This window comes from Cervus elaphus, chromosome 3 (genome assembly GCF_910594005.1).
Source record: "Cervus elaphus chromosome 3, mCerEla1.1, whole genome shotgun sequence".
NCBI classification, from domain to species: Eukaryota; Metazoa; Chordata; class Mammalia; order Artiodactyla; family Cervidae; genus Cervus; species Cervus elaphus.
In genome coordinates this window covers 43210633-43215570 of record NC_057817.1, presented here as the reverse complement: position 1 = coordinate 43215570, position 4938 = coordinate 43210633, and the positions used below count along the sequence as shown (strand labels likewise).

At 41.4% G+C, this 4938-nt stretch overlaps 1 non-coding gene across 1 annotated transcript; it reads right to left on the bottom strand.

Annotated features, from left to right (window-relative positions):
• Window positions 1–2706: 2706 nt before the first annotated feature.
• Window positions 2707–2814, bottom strand: LOC122686275. The gene has a single exon (XR_006338685.1). It is a non-coding gene; the product is annotated as a small nucleolar RNA SNORA44 (small nucleolar RNA).
• Between the last annotated feature and the right edge of the window lie 2124 nt (window positions 2815–4938).

Below are 4938 nucleotides of genomic sequence, written 5' to 3'. Positions count from 1 at the left end.
GTGGTTTTCATTCTGTCTGCCCTCTGATGGAGAAGGATAAGAGGCTTATGGAAACTTCCTGATGGGAGAGACTGACTGAGGGGGAATCTGGTTCTTGTTCTAATGGGCAGGGCTCAGTAAATCTTTAATCCAATTTTCTGTTGATGGGCGGGATTGTGTTCCCTCCCTGTTATTTGACCTGAGGCCAAACTATGGTGGAGGTAATGAAGATAATAACCTCCACCTTAGTGTAAGTTACATATGGGTAAAAAAAATTTTAAGTGTTCAGTCTGATTAATTTTTACAGACATCTACACTCAGATCAAGATATAGAATAGAATATTTCTGTCACCACATGATGTTCTCTCATGCTCCTTATAAGTCAGTGAAAGAAAGTGAAAGTTGCTCAGTCGTATCCAACTCTTTGCAACCCCATGGACTATACAGTCCATGGAATTCTCCAGTCCAGAATACTGGAGTAGGTAACCTTTCCCTTCTCCAGTGGATCTTCCCAACCCAGGAATCAAACCAGGGTCTCCTGTATTGCAAGCAGATTCGATTGAGTCCTTATAAGTCAACAGTCTCTCAAAAGTTACTATGGATCTGACATCTGTAATCTATTCTTGAGCTTCATGTAAATAGAATCATGCAGTATGTACTTACAGCATCTACTCTTGCTTACGCTTCTTTTTTTTAATTGGTGTATAATTGCTTTACAGTGTCGTGTTAGTTTCTGCTGTACAGTGAAGTGAATCAGCTCTATGTACACATATATGCCCTTGCTCCTGGACTTCCCTTCCACCATCACATCCCACCCCTCCAGGTCATCACAGAGCACCGAGATGAGCTCCCTGTTCTGTACAGCAGATTCCTACTAGCTATCTGCTTTATGTGTTTTACACATGGTAGTGTATATATCTCACTCCTAATCTCCCAATTCAGCCCACCCTCTCCTTCCCACTCTGTGTCCACATGTCTATTCTCTATGTCTGCATCTCTATTCCTGCCCTGGACATAGGTTCATTTGTACTGTAACAGTGGGCTTTATCCATGATGCGTGCGTGTAGCAGGAATTCATTCCTTTTTTTCACTGTATAGTATTCCATTGCATAAAATTTGCAGTTTATTTAGCCATTGTACTATGGTTGAGCAGCTGAGTTGTCTATGGTTTGGAGTTATTAGAATAAAACTTTTATGGATGACTATCCAGGGTCACAGCCAGAAGGAAAGTCACTGTGTGAGACATTTCTGTACTTCCCAGGCTCCCTTGCTGGCCCATGACCCCACAGGTTATCTGCCCTAGCCAATAGCAGACTCTCTCCAGCTTACAGTGGGAGAAATTTCATCAAGTTCTCAACTGAGTCAGTAGGCCAGTAGAGGCGCCATTAGTCAGCTCATGTGAGGTCTGAGGCTTATACATTAAGGGGATCTTTAATAAAAAATATATATAAAATTTCAAATATATAATTAGTTACCAAATAGAGTATGTATTTGTGAGAAAGAATGAGAAGGTAAATCACAATAAACTACAAGTATTATTATGATAAGTAACAAACATTACAAAATCTAGAATAATTAATAATTGCCTGAATAATCAATTGCTTGACACACTCTGTAATATTTTTGATTGTCTATTTGTGGGAGACAGAAAATAGCCCCCAAAGATATTCACATACAATCCCTGGAACATTTAAATATGTTTCCTTAAATGGCAAAAGAGTCTTTGCAGGTGTGATTAAGTGTACGCACCTTGAGACGAGGAAGACTACACAGAATCAACCACATGGACTCAATCAAATCACAGGAATCCCTAAAAATTAGAGAAACTTTCCTGGGTTTAATCAGAGAAAGAGATGTGATGATGGAAAAAAGTCAGATGCTACATTGCTGGCTTTGAAGACGGAAGAAGTTGTTCCCATGAGCCAAAGCAGGCAATTGGTGGCTAGAAACTGCAAGACGCAAGCAAGCTGACTCATCCCTAGGTCCTACTGCAAACACTTTGGTTTTAACTGTGATAACTGATTTTGGACATCCAAAGCTGTAAAATAATAAATTTTGTATTGTTCAAGCCACCAAGTTTATGGTACTGTTACGGCAGCAATAAAAAATGTACTATATTCCTCATGTGGCAATGATTTTGTAATGTCAGTTTTCATATACAGAACAATGGTAGGAGGAGGAGGAGGGGAAAAGAAGGGGAATAAGAAGAGGAGGAGGAAGATGAATGAGAAAGAGGAGGAGCAGGAGGAGGGGTGGGAAGGAAGAGGAGGAGAGGAAAAAGGGGGGAGTGGAGCAGGAGGAAGAGGGGAGAAGGAGGAGAAGGAGGATGGGGAGGGGGGAAATGAATTTTTTTCCATTGGTTGTCAGATAACCCTTTATTCAATTATTTTCCATTAGTGGTCAAATAACCCTTTGGTAAATTATTTCTCTTGGTTCTTAACTAACAGAGCATTGCACTGTACCACTGTTGATGTCATCCATGATGTCACAAGGGTGACAGTCATCAGCATTGCAGCCCACTGACTGGGCAGTCCCCGGGACGGGACGTGGAGTGGGAGGTGGAGGGGAGGAGGTGAAGGAAACTTCTAGGCAATTCCCTGGTGGTCCAGTAGTTAGGACTCAGTGCTTTCAATGTGGTGGCCCGGGTTTGACCTCTGGTTGGGAAACCAAGATCCTGCAAGCAGTGTAGCACCCTTAAATTTTTTTAATTAAGAAAAAAAAATTTTATATTATAGGAAAGACAAGTGGAAGTTGCAGATATTATGTTGACCTCTTCTGTCAAAGTCTCTCCAAACTGCTCTTAGCATGAAGTTAGAGATCCCTAAAAAAATTTTAAAAACAAAGAAAAAGAGAGGTTCTATAAACATTCTTGCACATGTCCTTCAGACATTCCTCTTGAGTATAAACCTAGGGGTGAAATTCCTGGATGGTAGCATAGGTTTATATGTAACCAAACCGTTTCTCAAAGTTGTACCACTCTACACTCCCACCTGTGAGAGTTCCTATTTTCTCCACTCTCATCCTCACTGAGAATTGTCAATCCTTTTCATTTTATCCATGAAAAGGTGTGAAATCATATTCACGATGGCTTTAACATACATTTCCCTGAAGTCTCCTGATGTTGTTATGTACACATTTGTGTATGGGTATACAGTCATACTGGAATCATTTCCAGATGAGAATAATTTTAAAATTTCATTGCAAGAAAATGACTATGAAATTAAATACTATGATTCATGCTTACCATCTTTCTATTTTTCCTTTCCTGCACTACATTGCCACCTTTCTATTTTGTTCAATAAATATTTGTCAGAGTCTGGATACTTTGTGTCAGAATTTCAGTGGGCAAGCCAGGACTTTCTCACTTCCTCTCTCCCCTTTAGAGTTTTCCTTAGAGCTGAAATTGGTTCAGTTCAGTTCGGTCGCTCTGTGGTGTCAGACTCTTTGTGACCCCATGGACTGCCAGGCCTCCCTGTCCATCACCACCTCCCAGAGCTTACTCAAATTCATGTCCATTGAGTCGGTGATGCCATCCAACCATCTCATCCTCTGTCGTCCCCTTCTCCTCCTGCCTTCAGTCTTTCCCAGCATCAGAGTCTTTTCCAATGAGTCAGTTCTTCACCTCAGGTGGCCAAATTGTGTTGTTTCACCTTCAGCATCAGTCCTTCCAATGAATATTCAGGACTGATCTCCTTTAGGATGGACTGGTTGGATCTCCTTGCTGTCCAAGGGACTCTCAAGAGTCTTCTCCAACACCATAGTTTAAAAGCATCAATTCTTCAGTGCTCAGCTTTCTTTATAGTCCAACTCTCCCATCCATACATGACTATTGGAAAAACCATAGCTTTGACTAGATGGACTAGTAAGTGAAAAATAAGGCATGAGAATGTAACAGAAAGTGTTTGGATATTCTCAGCAAATCCCTCTTCTCTGAGAAGGATTCCACATGGCTAAAGTTGAACTTATGTAATGTGACCCTGCTCCTTCTGCTGACTTCAGCTGACTGGGTAAGTGGGTACACCTAACCCAGAGGGAGGCCATTCATTGGTTGTTGTTGTTTAGTTGCTAAGTCATGTCTAACTCTCTGCAACCTCATGGGTTGTAGCCCATCAGGCTTCTCTGTCCATGGGATTCTCCAGGCAAGAGTACTGGAGTGGGTTGCCATTTCCATCTCCAGGGCATCTTCCTGATCCAGGAATCGAACCTGCATCTCCTGCTTGGCAGGCAGATTCTTTACCACTGAGCCACCAGGGAAGCCCATTTATTGGTTGGCATAAGCCTAAAAGTTTTTCTATGCCCAACATTTTTAGTTTGAGTATTACAGTATGATCAGTTTACCAGGGACCCTGGAATTGAGAGAACAGACAAAGAGAAGGGCCCAGTGCACAAAGAAGCAGAGAAGCTAATCTATGGAGAGAGTGAGAGTAATAAAGCTGAGAAACCAGAAAAAATCCACATGGATCCCAATAGAGAATAGCTGCCCTGGTCCAAGATTTCTAGTTCCATCTCTTTGGACCCTCAGCAGACTTCCTGCCTTTGGTACTGGGAGATACCTTAGTATCGTTCAAGTGAATCTCCCATTTTTGGTGAAGCTGGTTTGAATAAATTTTTGTTACTTGTCCACAGAAGTCATGGACATGTCCAGGTCCTAAAATGAGGCTAACTCTATGTAGAATGTACCTGCTCCATCCAAACAGTCAGCATCTAGTCTGACCCTGTGAATGCCAAACATCTTTATACTAAATTCATTTTAAATATTGGGGAAAGAATCAAACTAGGAAAGCTCTAAAAATAAGAGACTATGGAACCTCCTGTCTAATTTTAGTCTCAATGGCCGTTTTCCTCTTCCTCTCTTCTCTGATCATGGCCAACGTCATCTTCTTTCCTATTTTACCTTGTGTCTTCTGTTATTCCCTTGCTTCAGCCTCATGCCTTTTGAAAACATGCTGTTTTCAGAAC